This window comes from Hydractinia symbiolongicarpus, chromosome 3 (assembly GCF_029227915.1).
Source record: "Hydractinia symbiolongicarpus strain clone_291-10 chromosome 3, HSymV2.1, whole genome shotgun sequence".
Classification (NCBI taxonomy): Eukaryota; Metazoa; Cnidaria; class Hydrozoa; order Anthoathecata; family Hydractiniidae; genus Hydractinia; species Hydractinia symbiolongicarpus.
Genome location: NC_079877.1, coordinates 8408431 through 8418181, shown reverse-complemented (window position 1 = coordinate 8418181; position 9751 = coordinate 8408431). Strand labels below are relative to the sequence as shown.

Genomic DNA, 9751 nt, shown 5'->3' with positions numbered 1-9751 from the left:
CATAACCCAGAGGTCGGTGGATCGAAACCACCCTCTGCTACGTGCGAGCTATCGCATCATTTTAAAAACCACGTCATACTACAAACGTGACATGACCTGCATAGTCCTGCACAAGAACTGTACGATGCTACATCCAGCGATAGCTCAGTTGGTAGAGCGGAGGACTGTAGACGAAATTATACCACTCAGGCATCCTTAGGTCGCTGGTTCAAATCCGGCTCGGTGGACTTGCATTTTAGGCCTAAAATTTTGTGTGGCAGGGAAAAGTTGTCGGAAGTGGGATTCGAACCCACGCCCTCATTCGAGGACCAGAATTCTCCACGCGATGAGTGGAAGAACATTTTGTCTTGAGTCTGGCGCCTTAGACCGCTCGGCCATCCCGACATGACACGAACGCTGCTGCAAATTGATCTGCGCAAATTTCATTTATTTTACGCCTATGGAAAAGGCATTGGAGAACCCGGGCATCGATCCCGGTACCTCTCGCATGCTAAGCGAGCGCTCTACCATCTGAGCTAGTTCCCCATCAAGTTTGCTTCGCCTTTGCCACTCCGCAAATGTTACGTTATTCATCCTCTTTCGACAAGACATTGTGGTGAAAGTTAGTTCACCATCGTACCAAATAATTGTTACGCCCGATGAGGGACTCGAACCCGCGACCCTCAGATTAAAAGTCTGATGCTCTACCGACTGAGCTAACCGGGCGTAAATCTGTATTCCCGGACAGTCCCGCGAACGCTACTGACGTGAAACGAAACATTGACAAGATAAAAAGAACCTCCCCGGCGGGGAATCGAACCCCGGTCTCCCGCGTGACAGGCGGGGATACTTACCACTATACTACCGAGGACGAGTTCATATTTAAATAATATGTTCGCGATGGCGTCAATGCCCGAATGCCACACGGTCGATCATGTTAAAAGCTGAAACTGTGTATACTGTCAATGCGAAATTAAACAGCAAGAAATGCTCTAGACATATGCAGCGCTGTTTAGTATTATTATTATTATTATTAATACCAGGTAATCTTAGGAGCATCATAAATCCTCTTATGACCATTGGCAACTACTGAAATTAGTATAAAAATAAATAAATTAAAAACATCGTCTTGGAGGATCCGGGCATCGATCCCGGTAGCTCTCGCATGCAAAGCGAGCGCTCTACCATGTGAGCTAATCCCCCTGGAAATGGTAAAAAGGTCATAGTTCGAGTGCTGTTCGCAATACTAAACTACACCTTACATCAGACACATTTCAGCTTACCTACCTTCAGCAGAGTGGCGCAGAGGAAGCGTGCTGGGCTTATAACCCAGAGGTCGGTGGATCGAAACCACCCTCTGCTACGTGCGAGCTATCGCATCATTTTAAAAACCACGTCATACTACAAACGTGACATGACCTGCATAGTCCTGCACAAGAACTGTACGATGCTACATCCACCGATAGCTCAGTTGGTAGAGCGGAGGACTGTAGACGAACTTATACCACTCAGGCATCCTTAGGTCGCTGGTTCAAATCCGGCTCGGTGGACTTGCATTTTAGGCCTAAAATTTTGTGTGGCAGGGAAAAGTTGTCGGAAGTGGGATTCGAACCCACGCCCTCATTCGAGGACCAGAATTCTCCACGCGATGAGTGGAAGAACATTTTGTCTTGAGTCTGGCGCCTTAGACCGCTCGGCCATCCCGATATGACACGAACGCTGCTGCAAATTGCTCTGCGCAAATTTCATTTATTTTACGCCTATGGAAAAGGCATTGGAGAACCCGGGCATCGATCCCGGTACCTCTCGCATGCTAAGTGAGCGCTCTACCATCTGAGCTAGTTCCCCATCAAGTTTGCTTCGCCTTTGCCACTCCGCAAATGTTACGTTATTCATCCTCTTTCGACAAGACATTGTGGTGAAAGTTAGTTCACCATCGTACCAAATAATTGTTACGCCCGATGAGGGACTCGAACCCGCGATCCTCAGATTAAAAGTCTGATGCTCTACCGACTGAGCTAACCGGGCGTAAATCTGTATTCCCGGACAGTCCTGCGAACGCTACTGACGTGAAACGAAACATTGACAAGATAAAAAGAACCTCCCCGGCGGGGAATCGAACCCCGGTCTCCCGCGTGACAGGCGGGGATACTTACCACTATACTACCGAGGACGAGTTCATTTTTGAATAATATGTTCGCGATGGCGTCAATGCCCGAATGCCACACGGTCGATCATGTTAAAAGCTGAAACTGTGTATTTTGTTAATGCGAAATTAAACAGCAAGAAATGCTCTAGACATATGCAGCGCGGTTTAGTATTATTATTATTATTATTATTATTAATACCAGGTAATCTTAGGAGCATCATAAATCCTCTTATGACCATTGGCAACTACTGAAATTAGTATAAAAATAAATAAATTAAAAACATCGTCTTGGAGGATCCGGGCATCGATCCCGGTAGCTCTCGCATGCAAAGCGAGCGCTCTACCATGTGAGCTAATCCCCCTGGAAATGGTAAAAAGGTCATAGTTCGAGTGCTGTTCGCAATACTAAACTACACCTTACATCAGACACATTTCAGCTTACCTACCTTCAGCAGAGTGGCGCAGAGGAAGCGTGCTGGGCTTATAACCCAGAGGTCGGTGGATCGAAACCACCCTCTGCTACGTGCGAGCTATCGCATCATTTTAAAAACCACGTCATACTACAAACGTGACATGACCTGCATAGTCCTGCACAAGAACTGTACGATGCTACATCCACCGATAGCTCAGTTGGTAGAGCGGAGGACTGTAGACGAACTTATACCACTCAGGCATCCTTAGGTCGCTGGTTCAAATCCGGCTCGGTGGACTTGCATTTTAGGCCTAAAATTTTGTGTGGCAGGGAAAAGTTGTCGGAAGTGGGATTCGAACCCACGCCGTCATTCGAGGACCAGAATTCTCCACGCGATGAGTGGAAGAACATTTTGTCTTGAGTCTGGCGCCTTAGACCGCTCGGCCATCCCGACATGACACGAACGCTGCTGCAAATTGCTCTGCGCAAATTTCATTTATTTTACGCCTATGGAAAAGGCATTGGAGAACCCGGCCATCGATCCCGGTACCTCTCGCATGCTAAGCGAGCGCTCTACCATCTGAGCTAGTTCCCCATCAAGTTTGCTTCTCCTTTGCCACTCCGCAAATGTTACGTTATTCATCCTCTTTCGACAAGACATTGTGGTGAAATTTAGTTTACCATCGTACCAAATAATTGTTACGACCAATGAGGGACTCGAACCCGCAACCCTCAGATTAAAAGTCTGATGCTCTACCGACTGAGCTAACCGGGCGTAAATCTGTATTCCCGGACAGTCCCGCGAACGCTACTGACGTGAAACGAAACATTGACAAGATAAAAAGAACCTCCCCGGCGGGGAATCGAACCCCGGTCTCCCGCGTGACAGGCAGGGATACTTACCACTATACTACCGAGGACGAGTTCATATTTAAATAATATGTTCGCGTCAATGCCCGAATGCCACACGGTCGATCATGTTAAAAGCTGAAACTGTGTATATTGTCAATGCGAAATTAAACAGCAAGAAATGCTCTAGACATATGCAGCGCGGTTTAGTATTATTATTATTATTATTATTATTATTAATACCAGGTAATCTTAGGAGCATCATAAATCCTCTTATGACCATTGGCAACTACTGAAATTAGTATAAAAATAAATAAATAAATTAAAAACATCGTCTTGGAGGATCCGGGCATCGATCCCGGTACCTCTCGCATGCAAAGCGAGCGCTCTACCATTTGAGCTAATCCCCCTGGAAATGGTAAAAAGGTCATAGTTCGAGTGCTGTTCGCAATACTAAACTACACCTTACATCAGACACATTTCAGCTTACCTACCTTCAGCAGAGTGGCGCAGAGGAAGCGTGCTGGGCCCATAACCCAGAGGTCGGTGGATCGAAACCACCCTCTGCTACGTGCGAGCTATCGCATCATTTTAAAAACCACGTCATACTACAAACGTGACATGACCTGCATAGTCCTTCTTAAGGACTGTACGATGCTACATCCACCGATAGCTCAGTTGGTAGAGCGGAGGACTGTAGATGAACTTATACCACTCAGGCATCCTTAGGTCGCTGGTTCAAATCCGGCTCGGTGGACTTGCATTTTAGGCCTAAAATTTCGTGTGGCAGGGAAAAGTTGTCGGAAGTGGGATTCGAACCCACGCCCTCATTCGAGGACCAGAATTCTCCTCGCGATGAGTGGAAGAACATTTTGTCTTGAGTCTGGCGCCTTAGACCGCTCGGCCATCCCGACATGACACGAACGCTGCTGCAAATTGCTCTGCGCAAATTTCATTTATTTTACGCCTATGGAAAAGGCATTGGAGAACCCGGGCATCGACCCCGGTACCTCTCGCATGCTAAGCGAGCGCTCTACCATCTGAGCTAGTTCCCCATCAAGTTTGCTTCGCCTTTGCCACTCCGCAAATGTTACGTTATTCATCCTCTTTCGACAAGACATTGTGGTGAAAGTTAGTTCACCATCGTACGAAATAATTGTTACGCCCGATGAGGGACTCGAACACGCGACCCTCAGATTAAAAGTCTGATGCTCTACCGACTGAGCTAACCGGGCGTAAATCTGTATTCCCGGACAGTCCCGCGAACGCTACCGACGTGAAACGAAACATTGACAAGATAAAAAGAACCTCCCCAGCGGGGAATCGAACCCCGGTCTCCCGCGTGACAGGCGGGGATACTTACCACTATACTACCGAGGACGAGTTCAAATTTAAATAATATGTTCGCGATGGCGTCAATGCCCGAATGCCACACGGTCGATCATGTTAAAAGCTGAAACTGTGTATATTGTCAATGCGAAATTAAACAGCAAGAAATGCTCTAGACATATGCAGCGCGGTTTAGTATTACTATTATTATTATTATTAATACCAGGTAATCTTAGGAGCATCATAAATTCTCTTATGACCATTGGCAACTACTGAAATTAGTATAAAAATAAATAAATAAATTAAAAACATCGTCTTGGAGGATCCGGGCATCGATCCCGGTACCTCTCGCATGCAAAGCGAGCGCTCTACCATGTGAGCTAATCCCCCTGGAAATGGTAAAAAGGTCATAGTTCGAGTGCTGTTCGCAATACTAAACTACACCTTACATCAGACACATTTTAGCTTACCTACCTTCAGCAGAGTGGCGCAGAGGAAGCGTGCTGGGCCCATAACCCAGAGGTCGGTGGATCGAAACCACCCTCTGCTACGTGCGAGCTATCGCATCATTTTAAAAACCACGTCATACTACAAACGTGACATGACCTGCATAGTCCTGCACAAGGACTGTAAGATGCTACATCCACCGATAGCTCAGTTGGTAGAGCGGAGGACTGTAGACGAACTTATACCACTCAGGCATCCTTAGGTCGCTGGTTCAAATCCGGCTCAGTGGACTTGCATTTTAGGCCTAAAATTTTTTGTGGCAGGGAAAAGTTGTCGGAAGTGGGATTCGAACCCACGCCCTCATTCGAGGACCAGAATTCTCCACGCGATGAGTGGAAGAACATTTTGTCTTGAGTCTGGCGCCTTAGACCGCTCGGCCATCCCGACATGGCACGAACGCTGCTGCAAATTGCTCTGCGCAAATTTCATTTATTTTACGCCTATGGAAAAGGCATTGGAGAACCCGGGCATCGATCCCGGTACCTCTCGCATGCTAAGCGAGCGCTCTACCATCTGAGCTAGTTCCCCATCAAGTTTGCTTCGCCTTTGCCACTCCGCAAATGTTACGTTATGCATCCTCTTTCGACAAGACATTGTGGTGAAAGTTAGTTCACCATCGTACCAAATAATTGTTACGCCCGATGGGGGACTCGAACCCGCGACCCTCAGATTAAAAGTCTGATGCTCTACCGACTGAGCTAACCGGGCGTAAATCTGTATTCCCGGACAGTCCCGCGAACGCCACTGACGTGAAACGAAACATTGACAAGATAAAAAGAACCTCCCCGGCGGGGAATCGAACCCCGGTCTCCCGCGTGACAGGCGGGATACTTACCACTATACTACCGAGGACGAGTTCATATTTAAATAATATGTTCGCAATGGCGTCAATGCCCGAATGCCACACGGTCGATCATGTTAAAAGCTGAAACTGTGTATATTGTCAATGCGAAATTAAACAGCAAGAAATGCTCTAGACATATGCAGCGCGGTTTAGTATTATTATTATTATTATTATTAATACCAGGTAATCTTAGGAGCATCATAAATCCTCTTATGACCATTGGCAACTACTGAAATTAGTATAAAAATAAATAAATTAAAAACATCGTCTTGGAGGATCCGGGCATCGATCCCGGTACCTCTCGCATGCAAAGCGAGCGCTCTACCATGTGAGCTAATCCCCCTGGAAATGATAAAAAGGTCATAGTTCGAGTGCTGTTCGCAATACTAAACTACACCTTACATCAGACACATTTCAGCTTACCTACCTTCTGCAGAGTGGCGCAGAGAAAGCGTGCTGGGCCCATAACCCAGAGGTCGGTGGATCGAAACCACCCTCTGCTACGTGCGAGCTATCGCATCATTTTAAAAACCACGTCATACTACAAACGTGACATGACCTGCATAGTCCTGCACAAGAACTGTACGATGCTACATCCACCGATAGCTCAGTTGGTAGAGCGGAGGACTGTAGACGATATTATACCACTCAGGCATCCTTAGGTCGCTGGTTCAAATCCGGCTCAGTGGACTTGCATTTTAGGCCTAAAATTTTGTGTGGCAGGGAAAAGTTGTCGGAAGTGGGATTCGAACCCACGCCCTCATTCGAGGACCAGAATTCTCCACGCGATGAGTGGAAGAACATTTTGTCTTGAGTCTGGCGCCTTAGACCGCTCGGCCATCCCGACATGACACGAACGCTGCTTCAAATTGCTCTGCGCAAATTTCAATTATTTTACGCCTATGGAAAAGGCATTGGAGAACCCGGGCATCGATCCCGGTACCTCTCGCATGCTAAGCGAGCGCTCTACCATCTGAGCTAGTTCCCCATCAAGTTTGCTTCGCCTTTGCCACTCCGCAAATGTTACTTTAATTCATCCTCTTTCGACAAGACATTGTGGTGAAAGTTAGTTCACCATCGTACCAAATAATTGTTACGCCCGATGAGGGACTCGAACCCGCGACCCTCAGATTAAAAGTCTGATGCTCTACCGACTGAGCTAACCGGGCGTAAATCTGTATTCCCGGACAGTCCCGCGAACGCTACTGACGTGAAACGAAACATTGACAAGATAAAAAGAACCTCCCCGGCGGGGAATCGAACCCCGGTCTCCCGCGTGACAGGCGGGGATACTTACCATTATACTACCGAGGACGAGTTCATATTTAAATAATATGTTCGCGATGGCGTCAATGCCCGAATGCCACACGGTCGATCATGTTAAAAGCTGAAACTGTGTATATTGTCAATGCGAAATTAAACAGCAAGAAATGCTCTAGACATATGCAGCGCGGTTTAGTATTATTATTATTATTATTATTATTATTATTATTATTATTATTAATACCAGGTAATCTTAGGAGCATCATAAATCCTCTTATGACCATTGGCAACTACTGAAATTAGTATAAAAATAAATAAATTAAAAACATCGTCTTGGAGGATCCGGGCATCGATCCCGGTACCCCTTGCATGCAAAGCGAGCGCTCTACCATGTGAGCTAATCCCCCTGGAAATGGTAAAAAGGTCATAGTTCGAGTGCTGTTCGCAATACTAAACTACACCTTACATCAGACACATTTCAGCTTACCTACCTTGAGCAGAGTGGCGCAGAGGAAGCGTGCTGGGCCCATAACCCAGAGGTCGGTGGATCGAAACCACCCTCTGCTACGTGCGAGCTATCGCATCATTTTAAAAACCACGTCATACTACAAACGTGACATGACCTGCATAGTCCTGCACAAGAACTGTACGATGCTACATCCAGCGATAGCTCAGTTGGTAGAGCGGAGGACTGTAGACGAACTTATACCACTCAGGCATCCTTAGGTCGCTGGTTCAAATCTGGCTCGGTGGACTTGCATTTTAGGCCTAAATTTTTGTGTGGCAGGGAAAAGTTGTCGGAAGTGGGATTCGAACCCACGCCCTCATTCGAGGACCAGAATTCTCCACGCGATGAGTGGAAGAACATTTTGTCTTGAGTCTGGCGCCTTAGACCGCTCGGCCATCCCGACATGACACGAACGCGGCTGCAAATTGCTCTGCGCAAATTTCATTTATTTTACGCCTATGGAAAAGGCATTGGAGAACCCGGGCATCGATCCCGGTACCTCTCGCATGCTAAGCGAGCGCTCAACCATCTGAGCTAGTTCCCCATCAAGTTTGCTTCGCCTTTGCCACTCCGCAAATGTTACGTTATTCATCCTCTTTCGACAAGACATTGTGGTGAAAGTTAGTTCACCATCGTACCAAATAATTGTTACGCCCGATGAGGGACTCGAACCCGCGACCCTCAGATTAAAAGTCTGATGCTCTACCGACTGAGCTAACCGGGCGTAAATCTGTATTCCCGGACAGTCCCGCGAACGCTGCTGACGTGAAACGAAACATTGACAAGATAAAAAGAACCTCCCCGGCGGGGAATCGAACCCCGGTCTCCCGCGTGACAGGCGGGGATACTTACCACTATACTACCGAGGACGAGTTCATATTTAAATAATATGTTCGCGATGGCGTCAATGCCCGAATGCCACACGGTCGATCATGTTAAAAGCTGAAACTGTGTATATTGTCAATGCGAAATTAAACAGCAAGAAATGCTCTAGACATATGCAGCGCGGTTTAGTATTACTATTATTATTATTATTAATACCAGGTAATCTTAGGAGCATCATAAATCCTCTTATGACCATTGGCAACTACTGAAATTAGTATGAAAATAAATAAATTAAAAACATCGTCTTGGAGGATCCGGCCATCGATCCCGGTACCTCTCGCATGCAAAGCCAGCTCTCTACCATGTGAGCTAATCCCCCTGGAAATGGTAAAAAGGTCATAGTTCGAGTGCTGTTCGCAATACTAAACTACACCTTACATCAGACACATTTCAGCTTACCTACCTTCAGCAGAGTGGCGCAGAGGAAGCGTGCTGGGCCCATAACCCAGAGGTCGGTGGATCGAAACCACCCTCTGCTACGTGCGAGCTATCGCATCATTTTAAAAACCACGTCATACTACAAACGTGACATGACCTGCATAGTCCTGCACACGAACTGTACGATGCTACATCCACCGATAGCTCAGTTGGTAGAGCGGAGGACTGTAGACGAACTTATACCACTCAGGCATCCTTAGGTCGCTGGTTCAAATCCGGCTCGGTGGACTTGCATTTTAGGCCTAAAATTTTGTGTGGCAGGGAAAAGTTGTCGGAAGTGGGATTCGCACCCACGCCCTCATTCGAGGACCAGAATTCTCCACGCGATGAGTGGAAGAACATTTTGTCTTGAGTCTGGCGCCTTAGACCGCTCGGCCATTCCGACATGACACGAACGCTGCTGCAAATTGCTCTGCGCAAATTTCATTTATTTTACGCCTATGGAAAAGACATTGGAGAACCCGGGCATCGATCCCGGTACCTCTCGCATGCTAAGCGAGCGCTCTACCATCTGAGCTAGTTCCCCATCAAATTTGCTTCGCTCTTGCCACTCTGCAAATGTTACGTTATTCATCCTCTTTCGACAAG

The 9751-nt window shown here is 47.0% G+C and overlaps 35 non-coding genes across 35 annotated transcripts; 7 read left to right on the top strand and 28 right to left on the bottom strand.

Moving 5' to 3' along the window:
- The first annotated feature begins 133 nt into the window (after positions 1 to 133).
- Positions 134 to 227, top strand: Trnay-gua (transfer RNA tyrosine (anticodon GUA)). The gene is made up of 2 exons: positions 134 to 170; positions 192 to 227. It is a non-coding gene; the product is annotated as a tRNA-Tyr (tRNA).
- Positions 228 to 268: 41 nt separating this feature from the next.
- On the bottom strand, positions 269 to 384 carry Trnal-caa (transfer RNA leucine (anticodon CAA)). The gene is made up of 2 exons: positions 347 to 384; positions 269 to 314 (listed from the first exon to the last, which is right to left on the bottom strand). It is a non-coding gene; the product is annotated as a tRNA-Leu (tRNA).
- Positions 385 to 452: 68 nt separating this feature from the next.
- On the bottom strand, positions 453 to 525 carry Trnaa-agc (transfer RNA alanine (anticodon AGC)). The gene has a single exon. It is a non-coding gene; the product is annotated as a tRNA-Ala (tRNA).
- Positions 526 to 632: 107 nt separating this feature from the next.
- Positions 633 to 705, bottom strand: Trnak-uuu (transfer RNA lysine (anticodon UUU)). Its single transcript has one exon. It is a non-coding gene; the product is annotated as a tRNA-Lys (tRNA).
- A 73-nt stretch (positions 706 to 778) lies between these two features.
- On the bottom strand, positions 779 to 850 carry Trnad-guc (transfer RNA aspartic acid (anticodon GUC)). Its single transcript has one exon. It is a non-coding gene; the product is annotated as a tRNA-Asp (tRNA).
- A 585-nt stretch (positions 851 to 1435) lies between these two features.
- Trnay-gua (transfer RNA tyrosine (anticodon GUA)) lies at positions 1436 to 1529 on the top strand. Its single transcript has 2 exons — positions 1436 to 1472; positions 1494 to 1529. It is a non-coding gene; the product is annotated as a tRNA-Tyr (tRNA).
- Positions 1530 to 1570: 41 nt separating this feature from the next.
- On the bottom strand, positions 1571 to 1686 carry Trnal-caa (transfer RNA leucine (anticodon CAA)). Its single transcript has 2 exons — positions 1649 to 1686; positions 1571 to 1616 (listed from the first exon to the last, which is right to left on the bottom strand). It is a non-coding gene; the product is annotated as a tRNA-Leu (tRNA).
- A 248-nt stretch (positions 1687 to 1934) lies between these two features.
- Trnak-uuu (transfer RNA lysine (anticodon UUU)) lies at positions 1935 to 2007 on the bottom strand. The gene has a single exon. It is a non-coding gene; the product is annotated as a tRNA-Lys (tRNA).
- Positions 2008 to 2080: 73 nt separating this feature from the next.
- Positions 2081 to 2152, bottom strand: Trnad-guc (transfer RNA aspartic acid (anticodon GUC)). The gene has a single exon. It is a non-coding gene; the product is annotated as a tRNA-Asp (tRNA).
- A 591-nt stretch (positions 2153 to 2743) lies between these two features.
- On the top strand, positions 2744 to 2837 carry Trnay-gua (transfer RNA tyrosine (anticodon GUA)). The gene is made up of 2 exons: positions 2744 to 2780; positions 2802 to 2837. It is a non-coding gene; the product is annotated as a tRNA-Tyr (tRNA).
- A 41-nt stretch (positions 2838 to 2878) lies between these two features.
- Trnal-caa (transfer RNA leucine (anticodon CAA)) lies at positions 2879 to 2994 on the bottom strand. The gene is made up of 2 exons: positions 2957 to 2994; positions 2879 to 2924 (listed from the first exon to the last, which is right to left on the bottom strand). It is a non-coding gene; the product is annotated as a tRNA-Leu (tRNA).
- A 394-nt stretch (positions 2995 to 3388) lies between these two features.
- Trnad-guc (transfer RNA aspartic acid (anticodon GUC)) lies at positions 3389 to 3460 on the bottom strand. Its single transcript has one exon. It is a non-coding gene; the product is annotated as a tRNA-Asp (tRNA).
- A 266-nt stretch (positions 3461 to 3726) lies between these two features.
- Positions 3727 to 3799, bottom strand: Trnaa-ugc (transfer RNA alanine (anticodon UGC)). Its single transcript has one exon. It is a non-coding gene; the product is annotated as a tRNA-Ala (tRNA).
- A 253-nt stretch (positions 3800 to 4052) lies between these two features.
- Positions 4053 to 4146, top strand: Trnay-gua (transfer RNA tyrosine (anticodon GUA)). The gene is made up of 2 exons: positions 4053 to 4089; positions 4111 to 4146. It is a non-coding gene; the product is annotated as a tRNA-Tyr (tRNA).
- Positions 4147 to 4187: 41 nt separating this feature from the next.
- Trnal-caa (transfer RNA leucine (anticodon CAA)) lies at positions 4188 to 4303 on the bottom strand. The gene is made up of 2 exons: positions 4266 to 4303; positions 4188 to 4233 (listed from the first exon to the last, which is right to left on the bottom strand). It is a non-coding gene; the product is annotated as a tRNA-Leu (tRNA).
- A 68-nt stretch (positions 4304 to 4371) lies between these two features.
- On the bottom strand, positions 4372 to 4444 carry Trnaa-agc (transfer RNA alanine (anticodon AGC)). Its single transcript has one exon. It is a non-coding gene; the product is annotated as a tRNA-Ala (tRNA).
- A 253-nt stretch (positions 4445 to 4697) lies between these two features.
- Positions 4698 to 4769, bottom strand: Trnad-guc (transfer RNA aspartic acid (anticodon GUC)). The gene has a single exon. It is a non-coding gene; the product is annotated as a tRNA-Asp (tRNA).
- A 266-nt stretch (positions 4770 to 5035) lies between these two features.
- Trnaa-ugc (transfer RNA alanine (anticodon UGC)) lies at positions 5036 to 5108 on the bottom strand. Its single transcript has one exon. It is a non-coding gene; the product is annotated as a tRNA-Ala (tRNA).
- Positions 5109 to 5361: 253 nt separating this feature from the next.
- Trnay-gua (transfer RNA tyrosine (anticodon GUA)) lies at positions 5362 to 5455 on the top strand. Its single transcript has 2 exons — positions 5362 to 5398; positions 5420 to 5455. It is a non-coding gene; the product is annotated as a tRNA-Tyr (tRNA).
- Positions 5456 to 5496: 41 nt separating this feature from the next.
- Trnal-caa (transfer RNA leucine (anticodon CAA)) lies at positions 5497 to 5612 on the bottom strand. Its single transcript has 2 exons — positions 5575 to 5612; positions 5497 to 5542 (listed from the first exon to the last, which is right to left on the bottom strand). It is a non-coding gene; the product is annotated as a tRNA-Leu (tRNA).
- A 68-nt stretch (positions 5613 to 5680) lies between these two features.
- Trnaa-agc (transfer RNA alanine (anticodon AGC)) lies at positions 5681 to 5753 on the bottom strand. Its single transcript has one exon. It is a non-coding gene; the product is annotated as a tRNA-Ala (tRNA).
- Positions 5754 to 5860: 107 nt separating this feature from the next.
- Trnak-uuu (transfer RNA lysine (anticodon UUU)) lies at positions 5861 to 5933 on the bottom strand. The gene has a single exon. It is a non-coding gene; the product is annotated as a tRNA-Lys (tRNA).
- Positions 5934 to 6339: 406 nt separating this feature from the next.
- Positions 6340 to 6412, bottom strand: Trnaa-ugc (transfer RNA alanine (anticodon UGC)). Its single transcript has one exon. It is a non-coding gene; the product is annotated as a tRNA-Ala (tRNA).
- Positions 6413 to 6665: 253 nt separating this feature from the next.
- On the top strand, positions 6666 to 6759 carry Trnay-gua (transfer RNA tyrosine (anticodon GUA)). The gene is made up of 2 exons: positions 6666 to 6702; positions 6724 to 6759. It is a non-coding gene; the product is annotated as a tRNA-Tyr (tRNA).
- A 41-nt stretch (positions 6760 to 6800) lies between these two features.
- Positions 6801 to 6916, bottom strand: Trnal-caa (transfer RNA leucine (anticodon CAA)). The gene is made up of 2 exons: positions 6879 to 6916; positions 6801 to 6846 (listed from the first exon to the last, which is right to left on the bottom strand). It is a non-coding gene; the product is annotated as a tRNA-Leu (tRNA).
- Positions 6917 to 6984: 68 nt separating this feature from the next.
- On the bottom strand, positions 6985 to 7057 carry Trnaa-agc (transfer RNA alanine (anticodon AGC)). The gene has a single exon. It is a non-coding gene; the product is annotated as a tRNA-Ala (tRNA).
- Positions 7058 to 7165: 108 nt separating this feature from the next.
- Positions 7166 to 7238, bottom strand: Trnak-uuu (transfer RNA lysine (anticodon UUU)). The gene has a single exon. It is a non-coding gene; the product is annotated as a tRNA-Lys (tRNA).
- Positions 7239 to 7311: 73 nt separating this feature from the next.
- Trnad-guc (transfer RNA aspartic acid (anticodon GUC)) lies at positions 7312 to 7383 on the bottom strand. The gene has a single exon. It is a non-coding gene; the product is annotated as a tRNA-Asp (tRNA).
- Positions 7384 to 8127: 744 nt separating this feature from the next.
- On the bottom strand, positions 8128 to 8243 carry Trnal-caa (transfer RNA leucine (anticodon CAA)). The gene is made up of 2 exons: positions 8206 to 8243; positions 8128 to 8173 (listed from the first exon to the last, which is right to left on the bottom strand). It is a non-coding gene; the product is annotated as a tRNA-Leu (tRNA).
- A 68-nt stretch (positions 8244 to 8311) lies between these two features.
- Positions 8312 to 8384, bottom strand: Trnaa-agc (transfer RNA alanine (anticodon AGC)). The gene has a single exon. It is a non-coding gene; the product is annotated as a tRNA-Ala (tRNA).
- A 107-nt stretch (positions 8385 to 8491) lies between these two features.
- On the bottom strand, positions 8492 to 8564 carry Trnak-uuu (transfer RNA lysine (anticodon UUU)). Its single transcript has one exon. It is a non-coding gene; the product is annotated as a tRNA-Lys (tRNA).
- Positions 8565 to 8637: 73 nt separating this feature from the next.
- Positions 8638 to 8709, bottom strand: Trnad-guc (transfer RNA aspartic acid (anticodon GUC)). Its single transcript has one exon. It is a non-coding gene; the product is annotated as a tRNA-Asp (tRNA).
- Positions 8710 to 9297: 588 nt separating this feature from the next.
- On the top strand, positions 9298 to 9391 carry Trnay-gua (transfer RNA tyrosine (anticodon GUA)). Its single transcript has 2 exons — positions 9298 to 9334; positions 9356 to 9391. It is a non-coding gene; the product is annotated as a tRNA-Tyr (tRNA).
- Positions 9392 to 9432: 41 nt separating this feature from the next.
- Positions 9433 to 9548, bottom strand: Trnal-caa (transfer RNA leucine (anticodon CAA)). The gene is made up of 2 exons: positions 9511 to 9548; positions 9433 to 9478 (listed from the first exon to the last, which is right to left on the bottom strand). It is a non-coding gene; the product is annotated as a tRNA-Leu (tRNA).
- Positions 9549 to 9616: 68 nt separating this feature from the next.
- On the bottom strand, positions 9617 to 9689 carry Trnaa-agc (transfer RNA alanine (anticodon AGC)). Its single transcript has one exon. It is a non-coding gene; the product is annotated as a tRNA-Ala (tRNA).
- Positions 9690 to 9751: the final 62 nt, after the last annotated feature.